The sequence below is a fragment of the Ovis aries genome, chromosome 26 (assembly GCF_016772045.2).
Source record: "Ovis aries strain OAR_USU_Benz2616 breed Rambouillet chromosome 26, ARS-UI_Ramb_v3.0, whole genome shotgun sequence".
In the NCBI taxonomy this organism is placed as follows: domain Eukaryota; kingdom Metazoa; phylum Chordata; class Mammalia; order Artiodactyla; family Bovidae; genus Ovis; species Ovis aries.
Window position 1 is genome coordinate 35279228 of NC_056079.1, and position 24913 is coordinate 35304140.

At 50.1% G+C, this 24913-nt stretch overlaps 1 protein-coding gene across 2 annotated transcripts in view; it reads right to left on the reverse strand.

The window, feature by feature from the left end:
• ZMAT4 (zinc finger matrin-type 4) overlaps nucleotides 1–22763 on the reverse strand; it is a 373991-nt gene extending 351228 nt beyond the window's left edge. For both annotated transcript variants that reach the window (XM_027962641.2, XM_027962639.3), the window contains exon 1: nucleotides 22623–22763. The gene's annotated coding sequence lies outside the window, so the exon portion shown is untranslated. The remainder of the gene's footprint in view (nucleotides 1–22622) is intronic.
• Between the last annotated feature and the right edge of the window lie 2150 nt (nucleotides 22764–24913).

Below are 24913 nucleotides of genomic sequence, written 5' to 3' on the forward strand. Positions count from 1 at the left end.
TGAACAGTCACCGGAAGTCAACCAGTGTCTTCCCAACACAGGAATTCTTTGCTACCAGAGCAGTTTCTGAGATAGAGTCCATCTATCAGTGATCGATAACTCCTGAGTCCCAAAAGAGACAGCCAAGATGGACAACACCAAGCCGCGCCTCCTTCCAAGCAGTTTCCAGTCCAACAAGGACCAACTCAAAGCCCCTCACTTGCCTGAGCCCTCCTCACAGCCTTTCTCATCCCTGACGCTGCAGGCTTGCAATTGTTCAGGCCAAAATCTTCACATGCATCCTTCATTTCTTGCCCTCTCTATCACAACCTTTTCGTTGATAATAAAATTCGAAACACATACAGAGTCTGACCACTTCTCATTACTTGCATTCCAGCCCAGGCCACCTGGACCAGCCAGGAGCCTCTGGTTTGGTCCTCTGTGTCCATCTTCTTCCCTCTGTTCTCAACACAGCTTCCAGCTCGATTCTTTGAGAAAATAAATCTTATCAGATCACTCTGTGGCTCAAAATGCTCCTTGTCTCCCTCGGTCCTTAAGATGGCCTACAAACCAACCCCCCCCCATCATCTCTCTGATTTTATTTCCTGTTCTCCCCACTTCTCACTCTATTACAACCACACTGGCCTCCTTGTTCCCAGATTGCACTATCACCTCAGAGCCTTTGCACAAGCCTTTGCACAGATGTAACCTTCCACACAGACATCACCCTCCACAGGAGGCCTATCTAAAGACCACTTTCAAAAATTGCAACCCAATACTATATGCAGGTCAGGAAGCAACAGTTAGAACTGGACATGGAACAACAGACTGGTTCCAAATAGGAAAAGGAGTACGTCAAGGCTGTATATTGTCACCCTGCTTATTTAACTTCTATGCAGAGTACATCATGAGAAACACTGGGCTGGAAGAAGCACAATCTGGAATCAAAATTGCCGGGAGAAGGATCAATAACCTCAGATATGCAGATGACACCACCCTTATGGCAGAAAGTGAAGAGGAACTAAAAAGCCTGTTGATGAAAGTGAAAGAGGAGAGTTAAAAAGTTGGCTTAAAGCTCAACACTCAGAAAACTGCGATCATGGCATCTGGTCCCATCACTTCATGGGAAATAGATGGGGAAACAGTGGACACAGTGTCCGACTTTGGTTTTTCGGGCTCCAAAATCACTGCAGATGGTGACTGCAGCCATGAAATTAAAAGACGCTTACTCCTTGGAGGGAAAGTTATGACCAACCTAGATAGCATATTAAAAAGCAGAGACATTGCTTTGCTGACAAAGGTCCATCTAGTCAAGGCTACGGTTTTTCCAGTGGTCATGTATGGATGTGAGAGTTGGATTGTGAAGAAAGCTGAGTGCTGAAGAATTGACGCTTTTGAACTGTGGTGTTGAAGAAGACTCTTGAGGGTCCCTTGGACTGCAAGGAGATCCAACCAGTCCATTCCAGAGGAGATCAGCCCTGGGTGTTCTTTTGGAAGGAATGATGCTAAAGCTGAAACTTCAATACTTTGGCCATGTTATGCGAAGAGTTGACTCACTGGAAAAGACTCTGATGCTGGGAAGGATTGGGGGCAGGAGGAGAAGGGGACGACAGAGGATGAGATGGCTGGATGGCATCACCGACTCAATGGACGTGAGTTTGAGTGAACTCTGGGAGTTGGTGATGGACAGGGAAGCCTGGCGTGCTGCAATTCATGGGGTCGCAAAGAGTCGGACACGACTGAGCGACTGAACTGAACTGAACTCTCCCATCACATCAGCCTTCCCAACTCCCCTTCTCCCACTTTCTTTTTCCTTTTTCCCATAGCCATTAATATCTTCTAATACTTTGTGATTTACTTATGTATTAGCATTTCTATTCACTATCTGCTTTCCCTAACTAGAACACTAGTGCAACAACAGCAGAAGTCTTTGATTTATTCATTGACTTATCTAAGGTGCAGAGAGTCCTACTTAGTACATAGTAACTCCTCAATCAATATTTTACTACTAAGTTGTAGGTGATAATTAAGGAAAATACATATAAGTGACTCCGAGCATCCCTTAGAGCCAGGAACAGGAGAAGATCAGGGCAAGTTCCACAGAGGACGTGACATCTCACCGAAGGCTGGGAAGGATTTGAACCTGCAGAGCTGTGGGAGGGGCCTTAGGTGGAGGAGAATGGTAGGTCTTAAGCCAGTGAAGGGCCTGCTGAGATGAGAGGTGGTTCTACCAGGTACAAGGCAAGCAGTGGGCAGGGAACACTGACTTGGGTGCACCGGAGCTGTTACCAAGTCCAAGCTCACTCTGCTTACAGCACGGCAGACGAATAATCCAAGAGAGGAAGGCAGGCTGAGCAAGAAGATGGCAGACTAATGTCTCAAAATAACCCTCTTATCGGGGTCTGGATGCCAGGCTCTTCTATAGATCAGAAACAGTGGTGAGGAAGTAAAGTAAAAGGCCATTAATCTTGCAGATATCTCCTAGAATGGCCAGCCTCAGGAAGGGGATGTGTCAGTTTCTTCCACAGGTGGACAGGGTCCTGAACAAAGGCATTTTCATTTAATATTCAGGCAGAGGAGTAGGGTTCCCCGAGGCAGGTCATTATGTATGGACAGTATTCTTTTAGCGAACCAAAGCAATGGGAAGCAAGGTTAAACAAAATAGATCCAACATGGAATCATAATTGACTCTGCTCTGTAACAAAGCCACAGCTGTGAGATCCAGGAAGAGGACTCTGATGATGAGAGTTGCTAAGGATTCTGTGATGACCTAGAGGGAGGGCTTCCCTTCAGCAACTTCTGTTTTATAGAAACACAAACTGAGACTATTTGCCATGCATAACCTACCTTCACAAACTGGTGGCCAGCAACTGATCCTTCCCCCTCTTTAACCTCCTAAACTAACTGGCCCTGGTTCGACCTTCCTTGCCCTTGCACTTGCCGCCTGCTCTGACCTCCACCAGTGATCATCCCCTCCTCTACATGTTCACAGCACTCTCCTGTACCCCACAGCATCTTCCCTGTCCCCGGGTCATCTGACGTGTGTTGTCTCCAAGTCTACATCATAGGGGACGCTCAGGTCTCTTCTGTGGCATCGGCACTCTTCTGAATAAGTAGGAGGTATGCACAGCGTGTCTGTGTTTGGCTGTTCTTCTGGACCAAGAAGCAGTCTGACCTGGTGCAGGATCTATATGAGTGTGCCTGACATGTCCACAGCTAAGATCATCATCTCTCAGCACTCTATGGAAGGAAAGAACCTCTGAGGGACTGAGAGCTACATTCTGGGCCCACCTGAAGATAAGGAGAGTGAATGGTACAGGCTTATTGCTGGTTTGTTTTTGAAGGAATGAGTACAAGGTATACGGAGAAGACCTCAGGGTGGGAGCGAACTTCAGCATCTTCCTTAACAGTTTTCTGCTTCATATCTGGGATGAAATCTGGGCTTCCCAGGTGGCCCAGTGGTAAAGAATCTGCCTGCCCATTCAGGAGACGTGGATTCAGTCCCTCAGTCGGGAAGATCCCCTAGAGAAGGAAATGGCAACCCACTCCAGTATTCTTGCCTGGGAATCCCCTGGACAGAGGAACCTGGTGGGCTACAGTCCATGGGGTTGCAAGAGTCAGACACGACTTAATGACTAAACGACAAGAACAAACAAGCTGGAATGATACACCTGCTCCAATCTTACAATTAGGGGCCAGTTCCCCGGTTGCCCCCCACCCAGAGAAGAACTCCTTCCAAGCCAACAAGCATATCTTTCCTATGCTTTGCCTTCACCCTTGTCCCAGATGAAAAGCTACATTAAGTCCTCTTTACAGGTGTCATTTGTTGCCCTTTCCAAGCAAGCTAAGCCTATCTAATCTACATAAAATTTGAAGAAAGTTCCACTTTTGCACATGAATGGTTCTTGGCTCTGAAAACTTTTCTGTGGGCACTTTTGTGCAATCAGTGGCCCATCGCCTTTCCTTAACTCGCAGCCTGAATGGATTGGACTGGGCTGCAGCGGATGCGGCTTCAGACCAGGCTTATCTCAGAGAGCAAGACCGGAGAAGCTGGTGGTGTCTGTGTTCATAACTCAGGAGGAGAGAATTGCTTCCTCTCTAGCCATTTTCCCCCAGGATTTTCCATCTGCACTGCTCAGCATGTCAAGAGCAGAGCAGACGGAAGAACCAAGATAAAGACCCACTTGCCCTCGAAGCATTAAACGTACTGGTGCCAGGTTAGAACTGGCCAGTACAACTTCCCAGCCTCTAAGGGAGGAACTAGGGTGGCTGGGAAAGAAGTTAAAGTCTTATTTCTGTGTCAAACCAGGCTCTGTTCCTGGGCTTCAGATTCTTAACCTTCCCCAGAGGAACCCCAGTCTCCTACTGAACAAATGTTAATGGACCCCTAGCTCCCTCCTGTCCAGAGCCCACGTGAAACCTCTCATCCAGAAGTGTCTATGCTACCTGCATTGGTCTTTTCCCAGCCCAGCATCAGCCCCTCCCATGATGGCTGTGGATGTAAGTTGTAGGGTGCTCGGAGGAGCAGACCCAAAGATCACCCTGAACATGTCTGGGACAAGGGCAGAGGGTGAATAAAGGCAGTTGAAGAGTTTATGTCTAAAAAGTATTCAACAGAGCCTAATCTGTTGGGGTTGGCAGCCCACTGGCTAAAAAAAAATGAATAAGTGTGCGACTGAAAAGAGTTGGAGGTCAGCTTATTGGTGCTGGCCATCTCCCATGGGCAAGGAAAATACCCGTTATTACCTACGGGGTTTGCAAGTTCTGAAGCAGAATGGGCAAAGAGGGTGATGTGAGCGGTGTGCGGTGTCTTCCCTGGGCAAGGAGGAGCAGCTGAGAAGTGGCGAAGTCAAGGCTTCAGCTACAGATGCAGCTAGGCTGGGGCTGAACGCTGGCCCTCCACTCCACCTGCTCCCTGGACCGCACGAGTTCTGCCCACAGGACCCGGGGCTGATCAGGCCACAGTGGAGAAGGAAGGATGCAGGATATGTTGACTGGCCTCCTGTGCCCCCACCTGGACCAGGACAGCCCCCTGCCCCTCGCCGCCCACCTGCCAAGGCTTTCCCTGTAGGAGCTAAGGATCAGGCTGCAATGGGAGAGCTCTGCACCATGAAGAGGCCAGAACATCTGTGGGACAGAGAAGAGGGATGTGTCTTGTCCATGAAGACAGCTTCTAAGCCCCTAGACCCAGGCGGGGATTGGGGGAGGGGGGTGTGCTGAGCGTTCTCCACTGGTTTCACAGAAGAGTAATTGAGTATGGCTCCAAGAAACAGGATGTGGCTCATGGGATCAAATTCGAAAGTAATGTTCTGGACTTCCCTGGTGGTCCAGGGTCTAAGAGTCCAAGCTCCCAATGCAGGGGGCCGAGGTTCAATCCCTGGTCAGGGAACTAGATTCCACATCTGGTGCAGCCAAATAAATAAAAATAAACATTAATTAAAAAAAAAAAAAGAAAAGAATGTGAATTGTGGGAATTCACTCCTTAGTGAGGGGACATATTCTCAATCTGGTTTTCTGGGGTGGCTTAAGGCAAGTTATTGCCCAAGGTAAAAAGACTGTTGTCAGGATTCAATGGTGCTAAACCCACCCCTGTAAAAAATTCAAATAAGATCCTAACCTCCAGGCCCTCAGAACATGACCTTGCTTGGAAAGAAGAGCATTAACAGAGGCAATCACATTGAAATGAGGCCATGAGGGTGGTTTCTAATCTAAGAAGAACAGTGTCCTTATGAAAGGGGACATTTGGACGCAATGACAGACACACGGATAGTGTGAAGAGCCCAAGGGAGCATGATGGCCTCTACAAGCCAAGGACAGAGGTCCAAATAGATCCATCCCTCACAGCCACAGGAGGAAGCAACCTTGCCACCACCTTGAACTTGAACTTGGACTTCCAGCCCACAGAGCCTGGAAACAGCGCGTGTCTCTGGTTCAACCCACTCAGTCTGGACCCTCTGTTATCTCCGTGCTGGCAAACTAATACAGCTGTGAGAAAATCTCTGTGCAGCTGAGAGAAGTCCCCAGGAGTTTATAAAAGGTATCTCTTCACATTTTTTTCCCAGGGTACCTGATACAATTAGTTTCTCATAAAGCTGCCCTCTTGCTGGACTGTGCGTTCTGATGCCAGGAACTGATTTAATTTAATGCTATGCTTGTACAGAGTAGATGTTTGGGAAGTCCTTTTGTTTTCTGTTATTGTTGAAAGGTCTTTAACTCCATGTCACCTAATTCCTAAAAAAAAAAAAAAAAGAAGCAAACACCCATACGTGTTTGAACACATTTAAGCTTTCTACTTCTGTCTAAATATAACTTCAAATGTGTGTGTGTGGAGAAAGAATTTTCTCCCAAGACTTTCAGTGGGTGGCAGGGGAAAAAAAAAAAAATCAGCCTCACACCAGCATTATAGCTGATGTTTGGTACTATTTATAGAGCCGGCCATGGTCATGCCAGATCTTTAAAAGAAGCAAAACATCTGGGCTCATTCCAAAGCAGAGAGGAAGAACCTAAGTCACAACATATTACACAGTGGAAGGCTGCATCTTTACAAAAGATACAATTTACATTTGCTAAACATAATCCGTGCCTCTGAGGAGCTCAGGGAACCAGATTCTGGCACCCAGTGTAATGAAAGAATAACACAATAGCCATTGTGGTTTTCACATTTCAAGACGTTCTGAAGGGAATGAATGAATGGTTACCCAAAGACTGAAAACCCAGCGTTTCCTCAGTGAAGGCCCTCCAAGTGGCCAGTGGCCATCAACTGTCAATCATAAGAGGCAACACCCCTGAACTGAGTCAGAGCTATTCTGGAAGGTTCTCAGTGTGGCCACAGTTCAAGACCAAACCATCCTCCGCTCCACACTTGAAGGCAGGCAGCACTGCCTCCCTGCTCCCATCTCCCAGAGCTGTCTTCAGGATGAATTAAAGAAAAATATTTAAACTTACATAACACTTGGGACATCTGTACTAAAAGGGAAAAAAAATCACTATTTCTACAATATTTCACAGACTGAAAGCAATGATGTCCTACTTTAAGCAAAACCAATATTCAAAAAAAAAATCCAGATTTTTGAAATACAAACCAGAACTAAGTTGGTCGTCCAATGTGCAGAAAAAGAGTAAGCTCCTCAAAAGCTTTATTCACCAGGGAATGCCCAACACCTAGCCTGAGAACCAGGCAGGTTACACTCAAAAGGCATTTGTTGAATAGAAGCATCGCTTCTGTTAAACAGCCAGCTCCACTGGTATATTTCATGAGTTACAGAATCCACAACTACTCCGTTCATGTTGCCCACTCCCCAGCATGCACAGAGCAGCAGGTGAGACCCTGGAACGTGCCCAGCTTGAGGACAGCTGTGTCCTGGGAGCCACCGGCGCCCCGGACTCACTGCCTCTGCAAGCGTTTGCCTGCATCCCTCCTGGGGTCTCAGTTCCCATCATCCCCTGTCCCATCACCGATAAAGAGGCAGCTCTGCATCTTTGCAGACACCTCTTTCTGGCTTCCTGGTGGCAATGGCCAGGCAAGAGGGCACCCTGTCCCAGGCCGGTCACGGCTTTTTGGCATTGACTAAAGACACCGGCTGTCACCGTGCCTGTGGCCTCGCAGAAGCTGTTGGGTTTCAGGGCAGAGCTCCCCACTGCGCTTCACACTGTCTTCATCACATACCCACCCCTGCCTCTTTGTTCCAAAATGTTTCTTTCTGCCCCCAAAACATTTGTTTTGTCCATGTTGGTGGGCCAGGGGTTAGCAGAGGATCCATGCAGAGCCATCTACAAGCTTCCAGGGAAACCACATCAGATCTGGTCCACAAGGAAACACTTCTGAAACAGGGCTAGGACCTGGTCCCCTCAGGTTACTGAAGCTCATGTTCTTACTGTAACTTTTATTATTACTATGATAAAAATTAATAAAGGCTCACTGTAAGACATTTGGAAACTGTAGGGAAAAAAACATTAAGAGGAAAACAAATATCATCCGTAATCTCACCATGCAGAAAGAATGTCTCAGCATTTTGGTATATTTTATTCATGTCTTCATATATATATACACATATACACACATTTCATTAGCCAGTCTGGAAGATATTTAACATACAGCTTCATCAGCATCGTCTCCTGTCATTTTCATTCTTTAAATATTTTTATGCAACTGCCTATGACTGCATTGTATGGATGTATCTTTATTCACTTAACTAGCTTCCTGCTAGTGGGAGAAGTCGAGTCCAGTGTTTCCAGAAAGATAAATAGCATTGCACTGAACAATTTTGTGCACACCTATCCCCCTACATTTCTGATTATTTCCTTTGTACAGAATCCTAGAAGTAAATCAAAAGTATGAAAATACCCTCCCCCAAAATCATGCTTTCCAGAAAGATTGTGCCAATTATAGTTCCATCAGCAGGACTTAGACCAATCTATTAAACCTCTGCGACACTGAGCAACGTCATTTTTAAACGTTAGTAATTTTATAGCTGAAAAAAAAAGCGCATCTTATTGCCATTTTAATTAGCATTTTTATTGTTGTTATTATAGTAAGTCCCCTACAAATGAATGAGGTCTGTTCCAAAAGCCAGTTCATAAGTCCACAAAGTACCCAACTAACAGAATCGGCTATATACTGCTGCCTTTACACTTGATTCCAGAAATCCTGGACTTGAAATAAAGACACCATACCGCTGCACTCTACGCAGTAAAGTACACAAAAGCACACGCACTTGTAGAAAACACACACACATGACAATGTACAGCAGACACGTGCGCGAACTCACACGACTGGACGTGCAAACACATTCGCTTCTTTGAGAGCTTGTAACCTAGAGGTTCGTATGTAGGGAACTTACTGTCTTGGGGTTGTTACTGGCAGTCAGGGCTTGACCTGAATGCCTCCCCTTACCCTCACACGGCATCCGTGGAAGACAGGCGCCCTCAACCTCACTCTACAGAGGGGGACACTGAGGCCCAATCAAGTGACTTCCACAAAGACAGCCTTCTTCAGAGCCAGGGTCAAAGCCCAAAGCCCACCCATCTGACTATTCTATTATGCTGTATTCATGGAGTCAAACTTTTTTTCACGTGTTTGTAGCCCCTGTATTTCTTTTTCTCAGAACTGGGAGTAAATTTATTCTGTGTGTGTGTATATAGAAAAACAGCGCTCAGCATTTCGGATGTTTTGACACTCCATGCTTGTGTGAAGATTCACACCCTCAGCTTTTGGAGCCTCAGCCCAACCCAGCCCCCCGTTTCCCCCCCGCCTCCACTCAAGGATGACACAGGGTCTCCTCTCTACATTGACAAGACTGTAAGCTGACTTCACCTGAGCCCTCGTGAGGTCAGTCAGAATGCCCTGGAATTGAACTTAACCTCGAGTGAGAACTATCCTTTCCCAGTCACAGAAGGGTCAACTCTGGAGCACCCAAAACCTAGCCCAGCCTGAAAGCACAGCTCTTCCACAAGGGCCGATTCTCGTGGACCATTCTTCCTTTCTTTCCGGGAGGCAGAGGGAGGAACCACTATGTCTCGTCTCACAGGGATAGGAGTATCTCTTGACCAGATAGCTCCCCCTCCATGGCGTTCAAGTTCACAGCCAAGACAGCACCTGCCCACCAGGACCACTCCTCAGAGGCCCAGGGAAACATGTGCCAGCCTTCCTCCACGGGCAGAAAAGCCTCAAAGGCTGGGAGCCAGGAGGCTCTGCCCTGGGCAGGCAGGTGACACCCTTCCACTCCACCAGGAGCCTGCACTGGCAGCTGGAAGGGAGGCCAGCGGGATGGGGGAGTTTTCTCCTTTGAAGTCACCTGCTCGCCCAGGAATTCATGCCGCAGAAAAGTTCTGCAGGATCATAAACCAGCCTCACGCCCGCCTCAGAGCTCCCCCTGCAACTCACAGCGATCGTTTGCTTGATTCAACTCAGGTTAGGGAGATGGATAGGATTTTCCCACCAATCACTTGATTAGGATGAGAAATCCATGCTCCTGCTGTTCTAAGCATTGCAGGGGTTTTTGCTTCCCTCAAATCTCTCTCAATATTACAGTTCTTGCAGCTTTTCAGAGTTTCCTGCCCAGGGTTATTGTTCAAAGGCACTGCACAATTTGCAACGCTACACGGTTCTTCTCTGGTACCCTGTCCAGCAGTATCTGGGAGAAAGAGCTTGAGCTTTGAAATCCCCAAACAGGTATTCCGACCTTTTCGCTAACACTCTAGGATCTCGGCAACGGAATCACCTGGAATCCATCACCTGGTGTCTCCTGAACACAGTACATTACCCTGCCCCCCGCCCCTCCGGCTTCTGCTTAGAGACAGACCTACTCTCACGACCATCATCACTTCGTATAACTCCCCAGGCATCCCGGAGCCCTCAGTGCATTACAGCACTGCGTTCATGTGTTACAGCTCACACTCCGCTGAATCCCTACAGCAAAGCTCCAACGTGGGTACCAGGAGGTCTCACAGGTACCAGGAGAAACTCAAGTGTGGAACAGCCACAGGGACGATGTGAGCTGGGTCTGCAGAGATGGCTTGGGGTCCGCACCCCTCCGTGTCTCCAGCTCCTCTAATCAAACAGACCTCCAGGAATGAGATCTGGAGAAAAGACAGGAGATCTTGCTTCCTGGATGGGCCCTGAGCCACACTCCTTCCTGCTTTATCACTCCCACAAAGGACCGCGGCCCCTAGGTGAGCACAACATCTTGGACCCTCTGCCACCCAAGAAGAGGCCCCTGTCAGAGAAACAGATGAGATCAAGGCTCAGGGCCAGACACACGTCCTGTCCGCCCTTGGTTTAGTCAGAGGCCACCCCCTTTCCCGGCCATGTTGATAGTGCAGGAGGTCCCCTTTCTGAAGCTCTCTGAGCAAACCCGCCTCCCTCCCACTGCTGTGACCCTCCTCAGCCCCACAGCACCATCTGGGTCAAGTTCTCCACCCTGTTGGTCTGTGAACCCGGACTGTTCACTTTGCTAAAGCCCAGATCATCCTGTAATCCCACCTCTTGCCTGGGCTGTTTGCCTGTCTTTCTTCCGACTGACCCCGAAGGAGAACGAAGATGATGCTCTATGTCTTCACAGTTATATCAGCATCTCCCTCTTCCCAAACTGCAGGGAAGGCTGGAATCCCTCTCCTAAGGGGCTTTCCTGGTGGCTCAGACAGTAAAGAATCTGCTTGCAATGCAAGAGACCCAGGTTCAATCCCTGAGTCAGGAAGATCCCCTGGAGAGGGAAATGGCCACCCACTCCAGTATTTTTGCCTGGAGAATTCCATGGACAGGGAAGCCTGGAAAGCTACAGTCCATGGGGTCTGCAAAGAGCGGGACGTGACTGATAGACACACACACACACACACACACACACACACACAACAGGGGACACCCAGGACTCGGCCTACCCTGAGCCCACACCATGTCCAGATCAGGTGACCTGGGTTGGTTCCCTCTCTCCCCCAGAACAGCGCATCTTATAGCAAAAACTAGAGAGAGGAATCTTCTTCCGTTCATTCCCATCTCCCTCCTGCCTTACAGGAAGATGGAGAAAAAAAACTAAGAAGTCTCCAAAAAAAAACCCACAAAAGCTTTAGGAAGAGAGGGGAAGATGTGCAGAAAGCACCTTTCAACTCTCCCTCATCTCTGGCCAAGCGGCTCTTGGCACCTCCCACACCTGCCTGACTTTGAGGATTGTCAGCACTTTCACTCCCTCCCTGTGGAAACACTCCCCTAGGTCTCTGAGGACACATTCCTTCTAGGGTCCCTCTCTTCTCCCCCCCACCGGGGGCTGCTCCCTTTCAGTCTCCTAGGCCGGGGTTCATCTACACAGCCCAGATTCAAGGGGCCACAAATGCGGCCCTCGGCCGCTGCCTGCTGTTGTAAATAAAGTTTTACTGACACACAAGCTCATGCATTGTCTGCAGCTGCTTCTGTGCTAAAAAGGCAGTGTTGAGCCACTGCAGGAAAGTCCAAAATATTTACTCTGTGGCCCTGTAAGAAAAAGTTGACTAATTCCTACCCCAGACCCCTAAATACCATGGAGCTCCAGACTCAGACTTCAGAGCTTCTCTATCCACATTCACTCTCCAGGTGATCCCATTTGGTCCCACAATTTCAATTTTATCAAGACACTGACAACTGCCGAGATTCTTCTCCAGCACAGAAAACTCTTCTCCAAACTCCAGACCCATCACCCTGCTGACTGGTGGACTTTGCATTTGGATGGCCCAGCATCCTTCCCAAACAAAATCCTTACTTCTTGTTTCTCCCCTCAGTCTGCTCCTCCAGAAAGCCTTTCCATCTCACACCAAAAACCTGGGAAGTCATTCGACCACCTCTCTTTTCTCTCAAACCCCACGTTCAACACATCAGCAAGTCTTGTTGCTTCCACTTTCAAAATGTGTGCAGAACTGGCCCAGTAACCCCTCCATTGTTCCCACCCAAATCCAAGGCACCCCCACCCTTGCCAGGATCACTGCCTCCATGCAGCCCTCCTGGAGGTGCTTTCAACATTGCCGCCCACAAGGCGGCCGGAGTGATCTGTTTCCATCTAAACCATGTCAGTCCTCTGCTCAAAACTTCCCAGGGGTTGGAGGACCAGCACCTTGGTCCCAGTGCTACCCCTGACATCTCGCGTCTCCAGCTTCAGGACCCCTGCTGAGTGGACAGTTCCTCCCAAGCCTCCACCTGGACCCGCTCCTCTGCACCGTGTCTGCTTCAATGCAGCTTGATTACAAAGACACCCCTGGGCCTGGCCTCGCCCACCCCCAGCCCCTGGTTCCGCTTCCTTTCTCCCAGTGCACTGACTCACCTTACTACAGACTCACTCCCTTGCTTACCATCTCTTCCCCCCACCAGACAGAAGCTTCGAGAGGACAGGGAGCTGGTCAGTTTTGCCCACTCTGAATTCTCAACTTGGAGACCTGCGCTTGTCAATTCTCAGTATTTGGGGCAACAAACAAGTAGACATATGACATTTCAGATGCTCCCATCTCCTTGGGAAGAAGCAGAAGGTTGGGGAAGAGGAGCACATGGCTTCTGTCGTGGAGAGATCAGAGAGGACCACAGCACTGAGCTCTCCAAGCATGAGCCAGTGGCATCCCTCACTGACCTGTCCCAGGGAATGTACTGAAGCAAGCCAGTCCCCGAGGACAAGGCGACTGCCTGCCAGCTGCTCCCCCAAATCCCTCTGAAGAGCCCCCAGGAAGCCAGGAGGCTGCTCTGGAGGCAGATGGTACCAGATCCCAACAGGGCCTCCTTGGTCTGCCCTGCAGGCATCCAGGTCACCCCGACCCAGGAGGGGTGAGCCAGATGGGGAGTCACGGCAGGCAACGCACCAGGCTTGGAATCCAGCCGTGTAACCTGCTGAGCCTTAACCAGGCCAGGTCTCAGTGTCCTCTCTGCAAAAGGAGGGTGGTGAGTAAATGTTTTAACAATTGAAAATACAGTCAGCCTTCTGTATCCGCAGGTTCATCCCTGGATATGGAGGCCGGGGAGGGAAGATTGTAAGGGACTTGGGCATCCATGAAGTTTGGTATCCCGGGGGTCCTGAAACCCAACCCCCATGGATACTGAGGGACAACTGAAAAGGGTGGTCTCAGACTCCTTGAATTTTCTTATCTTTATCACATCACATTTAAAGTTCCACTCTGTAAAAAGAGGTCATGCTTAAGGTTTGGGGTGAGCTGAAAGTCACTCCCTCATCTCCAAGCATTCTTCTTGAGTTCCCACCTATTCCCCGATCTGCTCCCATTTTTTTTTGTTTTTTTTTTTCCACCCCTTTGTCTTTTTGTCTCATAACCTTTCCCTCCTCTTCACATATTCTGAAAACCCTGAGGTCCAGGCAGGTGGGGAGGGTGGGCAAGATGGGACCACCCTAACCCCCTTCCCTCTCCTCCCAGAAACCCCACAGGGCAGTTTCACATCAACAGATACAAAAGCAAGAGACAGGGAGAGTGAATCCGCGTGAGAACCTCCAACCCATCCCCCCCCGGCCCCCCTGCCAACCCTTGCCTCCCCACCCTCCTGGAACAGCACCTGGGCCCCAGCTGATAAAACAGAAGGGCTTTCTGAGACCCCAGTACAGCCTGGAACCCCGGGTTTCTCAGCAGCCTCAACGCCCACACTGGCTCTGGGCTCGAGACCACCACTCACACGAGGATGTCCCTCTTTCCATCCAAGTCTCCTCACACTTCTGTGCTTAGGACTCAGGGCTCCGTCTCCTGAGCCCTCTGTGACCCCTCACACCCCCATTGACACCCACTTTCTCAGCACCTACACCCCGGCCTCAAATTAGGTCTCAGGTGAACCCACCATGGACCGGAAGTCATCTCATCTGTGCTGCTGTTAACCCCTCCAGGGTCCTCCAGGACACAGGATGCTCTGCCCATCCGTCTGTGGCCCAGGACACTCAGACCAGCAAGAAGCCCTGCTGGCTTCCAGGTCAAGGTGATATATATACTTGCAGGCTCTTTCCATGCTGGCCCTTCCGCCTGCTGCCATACAACCTGGGGAGCATGGCTTCGACTCTCCAGGTATCAGTTGCTTCCCCATCCACCTCCAAGGCTTGTGAACACAGAACACCACACACACACACACACACACACACACACACACACACACTTCTATTAAAATAAATAGAGCGGCAAATCAGCCGCAGGCCCACACCCCTCCTCACCCTGCCGACTCTCCCGCAGCCTAGCCACTTTTCCAATTAAGCCCAAGAAAGCCCCAAGGAGGTGAGCATCACAGCTGGCACCCCACTGAGCCAAGATACCCCAGACCCCCCCACGTGGCTGGGCACACATCACACAGCCGTCCAGCTGTGAGCTGCACAGGGAGCCGGGTGCCCAGCCTGCCCGGAGGGGAGGCAACAAAGGAAAGCACAGCAGCCGGTGAAGACATCTCAGAAAAGCAGCAACATACAGGACCCCAGGAGGCAGAAGCCCGAGGTGGCCTCTGGAGAGCCTTGGGCACCCAGAGTCCCTGCTCTGAGGAGGAAAGCTGTCAGGGCGTGCCCTTGGTCTTAATCAATAAGGGAATCAGGCAAAAGGCACGGCTTCCCGGAAGGAGGGAAGGACGGCTCCACCCTTCCCAGTGGAGAGGTGCCAGCTGACTCCACGGCACCAGGAGCCCGGCTCGATGGCCCAGCTGGACAGGCTCTGACATCACATTCTCCATGACCTGGCTCTGCCATGCTCTGCCTTGGTGACTCTGGCAAATCTCGGTCTCTCTGAGCCTCAGCATCTCAACCTGCGACATCCGCAGAGGTGCGTGATGCTTGTCACCAGGCTTGTCCTGAAAGACTAGGACAGGTCTGACCCCTGCAGACGGGAGCTGGGGGTGAGGCAGGGAGGAAGGAGCAACACGCCACAGCCCTGGGTCCCCGTGCCCTGCCTGGAGACCCCGCCCCCTTGATGTTCAGCACCGACCGGCCTGCAGGACCACACGCTGCTTGGTCTGGGCACACTGATCTGACCTGGGCACACAGATCTGACCTCACTATTCCTACTCATGAGACACTTTTCAGTGAGAATATGGGAGCTGATCCACTGCTAAATGTATGGTCACTGCTTGAACCTTAGTGGTTTGAGGAACTGACTTCGAGTTTTTTTTTATTTGCAAAATAGCACATTTCCTGTAGGAAATTTGGGAAATAAAGACAAGCTGAACAAAGTTTAAAAATCAAGTGTTTGCTAAAACCCAAAGAGAACCACCGTTAACCCCTCCATATATTTGCATCTATTCTATTTTTTCATGACTGTACACTTTGTTTTACCAAAATGCATTTATACTCTGTTTGCTTTTAAACCTTTATTTATATAATATATATAGATAGTTTTTTCCCATATCCTTGTATATTACTCAATGTTATTTTAATAGCTTCCTCGATGGATGCACCATATTAAACTAATCCCCCCACAATGTTTTGTTGTAATGAATAATGCTAAAAGGAATCTCCTTGATTAGATCTATTCTGCACAGCTCTGATGATTTTCTTAGGAGAAATTCCGGAAGAGGAATTGCTAACTGGTTCAAAGGGCATATTTTTCAGACATGTCTCTTGTGTTTGCAAATTATCTTCCCACCAGCTATGTCTAAAAAGGTCCATTTGCCAACACTCTTAATGGCACTGATATCCGTTTTCCTTTTTGCTCATCTGCTAGTTGGGTAATATCTTGTTTTTAATTTCATATTTTAATGATGAGTGAGGCCGGACGCTTTTGCATCTTTTTCTGGACATTTCTGCTTCTTTGTGTCTGAATGATCTCTTCACATCCTCTGCCCACTCTTGCCACAGAGGACAGGCTGGTTTGCTAATACTATACAAAGAGCGGAATTAGTCCACAGCCTCCTTTGATGACTCTGCCCCTGTGTTGAGCAGTCCCCTCCATTAAGGCGTTAATGCTAATGTCTAGCTTACATTCTTTTCCTGTTGTTTAAGCCCATTTGCTCTCATCCTACCTTCAGTGAGGGGCACCCTGCCTCTCTCATCTGAGAGTGCTGCCTTTGCTGTCACCTGTCAGCCTCCGGGGATGAATAACTCCTCTTCGTTTATGCCTGACCTCGTGGAACTCATGAAGCCAGAAAGTCACCCTGTGAGGCCATCCCTTGTCTTCTTAGACTTCTTCCTCCAGACCCTCATCCTTTCTCCACTGGATGGCAACAAATGGCTTCGGAACTGGCTTCCGCATCTCATGCTCACCCCTCCCCAACCTCATCTCCCTCCACTCTCCACTCTCATCTCATTTTCCCTAAAGGCAATTGTGACTGCCTTGTCCTGCCTAAAATCCTTTTGTACCCAAGGGTGGCCCGCTGGCCCCTCCCTATTTGGGAGCACCCATATCCCCTCCTACAACACCCCCAAAGCATCCTTCGTGTGCTCAGACAGTCACACCCAGTGTGACCCCCGGGGCACTAGTGCCTTGCTACTTTCTGCTTCTGGGTCTTGACCTATGGCTGTCCACCTTCCCCACCAGGCACTCACCCCTAGCTAGCCCAGCACCAGCCTCTGTGTTTTCTCCCTTTTTCCCAGTTTTCCCCTAATTATGTATTTATTTGGTGATGTTCATTTCGTCAGTTTATCTTATTGCCTACGTGGCTCAAAGCACCACAGGGCGAAGCTGCCTCTGCCTGTTTCTCCAGAGGGCCAGCCTCTGTGTTGGTCCCCAGGCCACGAGAGCATCCCTCCACATCCACTCCCATCCCTGGGCCCCTGGGGTGCCAGCTTCTAGACCCTGACACAGCACCCTCTGCCGAAGTGCACACCCTGCCCTGGGCCTGCAAGCACCCAGGAGGTGCATCTGCCCAGAAATGAATCAGATCTGGCCAGAAGGAAGGTAGAATTTCAGCCCCTTGTTGTAGAAGCTTCTCTTAGAAATGAGACACATGAAATTCAAAATTCTGTTTTGCCGGGTGAAGGTAACTGGTGAAATGTCTTGTCCAGAGCCCACGTGTGCCGTGGACCTGTTTTATTTCATTTATCCGATGAGGAGTTAGAGCTAGACGTCTAAAGATGCTTGCCTTGGTAACCGGCAGACTAACTCATCCCCTATTTTCCTTCCTCTCTCTCTTCCTGGTCTCCACGGCTCTATCCAATCCCCCTTTCCATCCCCTGGGTCTGGCTCACATCCTGGCCCCGCAGACACCCCTTCTCTTCCAATGATGGAGACCACAGCATCGGTTGTGTAAACCAGGGAAGCTAGAGTCGGTTCCAAGGCATCCATGATGGGCATTCCATGACCAATGCCAACTGCAGGGCTCCCTGCCTCTGCCATTTGGATAGAAGACAGCAGCCCCGGAAAAGGAAGCAGCCCCTTCAATTGGGAAGCAAGGGGGAAAAAAAATTGAGCTACAGGCTTGGGATGGAGAACCTTGATTCTGGTCCCGGGTCTCCCAGTTGGGTCACCTCTCCAGACCTTGGGCACCACATCTGGAAACGAAAGGCTGGACTTGAGATGAGGTCCTCAAGCCTGACCGAGTCTGCCCCTCTTGCAGCAGCAGGACAGCAGCAGGGTGTCCTGCCTCTATTCTGGGACTCTGATTCTCCAGCCCTTTGATGCCCCAGAGCACAGGTGAGGTCTCAGAGAAATTAAAAAAAAAAAACAAAAAAACAGACCCCTCATCAGGAACCGGCCAGGACGCCTGCACTAGACGGCCCCAGCCTGTCCCCAAGCCCTGAGAGCCCCCCACCTGTTCCCCCAGCTGAATTCCCCACTCATCCGTTTCCTAAAGATCATCACAGAGGCTCCAAACCTTCCCTTTTTAACAACTCTGGCTGGTGGAAAATTCTTCTCATACCTAATCTAAGTCCATCTGCTGCAATTTCTGTCTATTTTCTCTCGTTCAGTCCTTACTGGAGATGGAGAACAGCTGGTCGCCATCCTCCATATAACATCCCCTCCTAAACCCAACTCGGTTATTACATCACCCCTCAGCCTGTTTTCCTTCTGGTACAACATTCACTGTTCCGACCTGCCTTCACGGCGGGACTCCAGGCTCGGGAGGCGTCGCGGAGCGCGGCGGCCCGCGGCGGAGCAGCTCGGTAAACCCAAGTCCTCGGAGAACCGCGACATCCCCGGACAGACGTTGGACGCGGGCGCCAAAACCCTTGGAGAAGGTCGGAGCAGAAAAAGGGTAGCTGAGAACACAGCCCAAGTCCCGGGTTTTATGAGAAGGTCAAAAAAGGCAAATCAATTCAGTGCTCAAGGTCGGATCTGAGGGATCAAATCTCAGCTGCTAGACCCCAAAATCCTGCCAGCACGATGCTCGGGGGACCGCAGCGCGACCTCAACGTGGGTAAGAGCAGAACGGAGCCTTAACAGGGAAGCAAAGCCCCACAGTTATGCAGACATTCCGGATCCAAACTCATCTCCCTTAACAAACAAAGAAACTCCACTTTGAATCCACGGAGAACTCAAACACCTCTGAAAGTGGCAACACTGTTAATGGTTCACACTCTAGTAGGAATAAGTCAATTCCATCCAAGCTCTTGATAGAGACATTTAGGGGTGAGAAGAGAGCAAAACACAGAGAATAGATTAACAAACAAACACCACCGCAGGCAGGTTTTCCAAGGTCAGACTTGTGCGCATATAAGAGGCTAAGGGGGGGTTGGGGCTCAGCGTTGCAAAGGGTGGGGGCTGCATCTACCCGGCACCAGTATGCATCCAGAAGGTCTGTTTCCCTACCTTCACGCAGGGCTTCTGCACCACCCTAGGTGTCCGGGTGAGGTCCAGAACTGAACCCAGAGCTCCCCCTGGGGCCAGACCCCAGGTGCATTCCAGAATTCCTGACTCCCTCCGGCACACGGTCTCAGGTCTCAGACGTGAGATAAGGATGGTGTCTAATATTAAATCTCAATCTCTAAGGTGCCCTTAAGTGACAGCGAGGAAGAACCAGAAGGGAAGGAAGAAAAGACAGGCACACGTCAAGATGAAGTAAGATGATTCAGGCATCCACTTGCTGCCCTGTGAAGTCCCTCCCAAGGTGGGAGGCGGGTGGGGGCCACATGAGTGTACAGAAAGGGGAAGCAGGTGAACCATTTACTAATAATCTGGGCTATAAAATGTTTCCAAGTGGAGAATGAAGAGGGCAACGCACAGAGTAGAGTGAACGCATCTCAGCGCCTAGATTTCAAAACAGCCTTCACCGTACCTTGAATAAGCAGAAGCATCAGACTCCAGCCTGTCCGCCCTCAGAGGCTGCTCCAGACTCTTTCCCACCTCCAGAATCACACCCCCACACCCCCCAGGATTACAGGAAGTTCACACATCTACCGGAGGAAGAAAAGAAGACATTTCCACTGTGTTTACAAAAATACCTAACACAATAAGCGCCCCCCACATCGCAATATTAAATTTTAAGAGAGAAGACTCAAAGGTTCATCTCTGATTAAAATTTTCATAGGTTCTCTATCCTGTTTCAGGGGGTAGTGTTCTTTAAGAGCACAATTGGCACAAAATGACAAGATCAAAGCAGGTTGGCAAAGAGATTATTTACTAAAGTGTTGATGAGGAAATGGAGAACAGGGAAAGGAGCCGAAAAGTAAGGAAGGGACTTTGTCTGGCTTGTCAAAGCAGACAGAGGTGACCCTTTCACAGCACAGTGGTTAAAGGAAGAGTCATCCTGGCTGGCCAGTTGGGCAGGGCCCTGTGGATGGTGCTTCTCCGGGGTCCAGGACCAAGCTACCACGTCTGATGAAATGACAAGTGACAAATTTAATTTCCTGAACACTAATCAGTCCCTTCAGACATAGACAGGCGCCTGGCTTCACAAGGAACCAGCCAGCCCAACAGTAGCCGGCGATGAAATTCTCCAAAGTGGATGGCATGGCACGGCGGAGGGGCTGGATCCTGGGTTTCACGGGGCGCCATCCAAGGTGAAGTTGCAGCGGTGGTGTTTTGCTTGCCGTCAATTATTCTTTAGCTCCCATTATGCTTTTTTTAGCCTTAAGTTGTTATTTTAATGATCTTTGTTCCAAAGAGGGAACTACAAGAAAGACGAAGGAGGAGAGGGAGGGGGAGAGGGAAAGCAAGTGCTCCCAGTGTGTCCCCCTTGTGCGTTGCAGCTCACCGTGCTCCCTCCCCCATCCTGCCTTCTAACTCTGCATGAGTCACCACTCCGAGCTGGTTTCAAAGCCTTACTTTGAATGTCCTCTATCACGACAGAGATCTAGCAGATCGGCATCAGCAGAGGGGACTCGCAATCTCACTCCCTGTCCCCGGTTCTAAACACCCCTGCGACTCCAAGGCCGTGTTCCGTGGTTATTACCGCCTTCCTGAAAACCAAAGCCATCCCCTCCCCTTTCAAAATCCCCCACCTGCTAGATGTCGCCTTTGTGGGCTCTCTCTGCCCCAGACAGACCACAGAGGAGAAGGTCTCGGGCCAAGGATGCCTCAACAGCCAATAAAAGTTCAGCATCCTCTCCAGGCTCCCAAACACAAAGGCGTTCTCCTTTGCGGGGTTGCAAGCTTGTTTTGTTTACTGCCAGGCAACATGTGCAGAGGAGAAGGCTGACTGTATCCCCACCAAGACAAAAAAAAGTCAACCAGCCTTTTTTTTTTTCCTTAAGCATTGTGAGTAAAGCTTCAGCAATAACATCTCCCACCCGAAATAGCTGTGGAAAGAAGGTGGGCGAGAAGCCTTTGCGGAGGTTAAAGGAGACAAGAATTAAAGAGTGAACATGATTCGTGGAGCCGGGGAATGGACACATTCACATCTCTGAGGGAAGGCTGTCCTGGGGACTGGGTGTCCTGGAGGAGCCCTGCCTGAACATCCCCATGCGCCCAGGACCAGGACTTGAACCTCCCAACTTGGGGGTCTAGGTTGGAAGTCAGAGAGACTCAGGGAGGTGGAAGATCAGTCCCAAGCCGGCAGCTTCTGAGGACCCAGCAGGTCGGAGGACACACCTGGCCAATGTTGTGGAATATTCAAATAGGAGCTGCCTGCACCAAAGCAGGAAGGAAGTTTGAGACCAAGCACATTGCCTTCTCCCATGGGGACACTGCTTCCTAGCCGGCCCTCAGACCTAACACCTCCTGGTGGGCAGAATCTGGGGAGCAGGGTTTCTCCCCAGGACCACCAGTGGAATTCAGATCAAGCCGCACCCTTGTGGTCCCACCGTTCACAAGCGAACAAGGGTGCCGCGAGGCTGGACCGCCCTCCGGCGGTGGCCAGCCTTTCCCTTGAAGAGCAGTCATCACAGACAGCAGGGATGATGGCTCCAGTCACCTCTCAATCAGAGCAGCACCTGAGCACCCACCCAGAGCCAGCTCCTCCCACCAGCCCCCCACCCCTCTCTGCACCCAGAGCCCCTGGCTTGCTTAGTGGACAGCCCATCCCTGGTGAGGTGTAACCTTCACAAGGGACTCGATTTCCTTCCAGCCCCTTTATTTCCATAGACACCAAACCTGGACAGTCTTCCAGAGTTTTTGGGAGCTAATCAATTTAGTGATGTCTTCCCCCCCAACACACACACACACACACACACCCCGGAGAACTGCTTTGTTGATTTCTCCCCAAGTTTTGTGTTGCAGACAGACGCCCATCAGGTCACACAGGACAGTTGCCCGCACCCCAGGATGTCACACATCTCCCATCAGCGGATTAAGCGAGCTGAGACAGAGTGGGCAAGGGAGGGGGCAGGGACAGAAGGAGACAGAAGTCCGACGAAGGACTCAAGTCGAAGGTCACAAGAGTTGGGGCACAGCAGGTCCACGTAATGTCAAGGGGGCAGACCCTATGATGGAAAACACAGCCACCCCATCGCCAGTCCCAGAACCGGCCTCCCAGCTGCGGGGTCAGCGCGGGGGGTAAGCAACACATCCAGGGTCCAACCCCCTTCACCCAGCAAACCTGAATCTACACCCCGACCCCAGGCACAGCACCCCAGCCCAGGACCAGACCTATTTCCACAGACCTGAGCGCCACTGATTGAAAGAGTAGTAAACAAACCCCAGTTGTAGACAGCGCAGAAGTTTCCCAAATCATCAGCTTGTTTTCCTCCCAACAGAAGACGGGGATTTCCCTCCTTGGTCACGTTTCCTCCCCTAAACTTTTCTTCCTGCGCCCCCTCTACAGAGGCTCAACTGCCAGCCACTGAGGATGGGGGACCAGGCGCAGCGCCCCCTCGCCATACACACACACACCCGGGGAGACGCAGCGGGAGTACCTTTTCCGCGGAGCAGAGGGGCCCGGTGCCCAGAGGCTCGCTGCCTGCGGAGCCTGGAGGGATGCTATGGGGATGGTGCACGCTGAGGATTGCGCGTTCCTGCCTCGGCGACCAGACCTTTCGGCAGCGCGGACCAACTGTGCTAGCGAGGCACTTAGCAATTATCTGCGGGCGCCGACGCCCCGCCCTCTGCTCCTGCGATTGGCTCCCGGGGCCCGGGCAGGACTGCATTGGTTTCAGGCGACCTCACTCGTTGCTCCGGCTCCTACTATTATCTAAGCCATCAAAGGAAATAATTCCAGGTTTCATTGACAACCTGTAAGGCTCTCCTCCGGCCCGGTGTGTTTGGGGGGGGTGAGGGGGTGCTGGTGTGCAATCCTGCTAGTCCGGGGGAGGGAGGAAGGGAGAATAGATAAAGTGGGGGTTCGGGAGAGCCGAGAAGGGGTGGGGGTGAGAGAGAGAGATGGGGGGGGGGGGGGGGGGGCAGCTATCAAGCAATCAGATTCTTGCACCCGCATTTTAACTTCCACAACACAGAGCCCATAGCAACAATTTTCTGGCCTTATTCCCACCCCCCCCCCCCAACTGGTTCCTGAGGGCAGAGAGAAGTATGACGGTGGGGTTTCTGCCTGTGTAACACAGACTCTGGGAAGCAGAGCTAGGCAAAAGGCTGAAGGAATCTAGTGATGTATTTCCCGGGGCCACTCTGGAGGGCATGTGAAGGTCATTTTAAATTATTTAGAGGGACAGATTGTGCACCTTCAGTGGGTTCATCCATCCATTCTTTCCCTCGTGGTCCACCTCAGCCCCCAACCTGAGAAGACGGCTTCTCTTTACACCTTCTTCATTCTCAGAAGAGCAGATTTTAAAGTCAGTGAAAGTCTGAAATTCCTCACTGGCCTCGCGGGGAGGTCCAGGGAGACAGGCATTTGCCAAGCTAGTAGTTCTGCTCGGACCCTGGCTTTTGGTTGTTCCCAAGTGGCTTCAGTGAATTGCTTAGACTCACATCATCAGCTCATCCAAGGGTGAGAAAAACCCAAATGCTTTCCCTTGCTCAACAAAGAATTATGAAGCATGAGTCTTGCCCTTTTATTTTCCCTGAATTTTTCACTATATGGAAAAGACATCATTGGATAGCAGACATCATTTGATAGCTGAATGTTTTAAGAGGAAGAAAAAGAATTTGAAAAGGGTCTTTTAAAGGAAGCTCTCGGGATGTCCAATTTCAGATCAGTTAGAGCTAATCCTTCCCTCTCCTCCTGTTGGAATCCACCCATCTTTGAGTCCAGGCTACGGTTCCAGTTCATCCCCCCGTGGCCTTGAACAACTGCAATTGTTATCACCTTCTGCATCCTTGGAGGCAAATAGATTGTTCCTCCTGCCTCGTTCAGTGAGCTTCTACTCCTGGGGACTATGCCCATCACAAGCTTTGTAAGGGCAGAGCCAGGATCATGCGTATCTTTATAACTCCACTAACAGCACCTAGCATTCAATAAGTGGGCTGACTAATAAAACTCAGCTCAAAACGTTGAGTGTGCCTCTGAGCTTCCTGGAATCTTTATTTCGCTGTGATCACTCATCCAGCTGGCGGGGTAAGGGAGGGACCCTGGATTCCAGGAGGTAAAAATTCAGGACTAAATCCACTGACAGCTACAGCCATCCCTCCAAGCTCTCAGTGCCCCTGTTCTCTCTGGAAAATGAAGCAGCTCTTCACTCCCTGTCTTCTTTCTCCCTCAAGCACTGGAAGGAAATGAGAAGATGAGGGATGCACATTTTATTTGTGAGGCACATACCTCAAAAAATTAAGTCATTTCCATAATGGCTTTCCAAATAACCGCATGCCTAAGAGGGGAGTGACCGTCTACTACGAATCAAAAACTAGGACAAGGAGTGTAGCAAAGTGTCTATTGTCTATCTCCTGCTTTGTCTGGATGAAATTCTCATAAAGCACCAGGACGAAATGAAACTTAGCTGTTCATTTGAAATTGACCCTGTCCCAGAAAATCTGGCATGTTCTGTCATGGAGGGAAAACCATAAATAATACTTTTATGATTTAAGCCATAAGGTTTCCACTTCCAAGAGAAAGCAGGCTTCAGCTCTGCGCCTTCACACTGTCTCCCTTTCCCTCCTTTAAAAAATAAGAGAAATAAAATAAGTTATAAGAACGCTCTCAAGCACCTATCAGAGGTCCAGTCATCCTCAAAGGAAAAGAAAGCATTTCGAGTGATTTTCTAAAATGCTTTGTCTAAAACAGCAAGACCTTACACGTACTTTTTGCCTTTTGAAGATG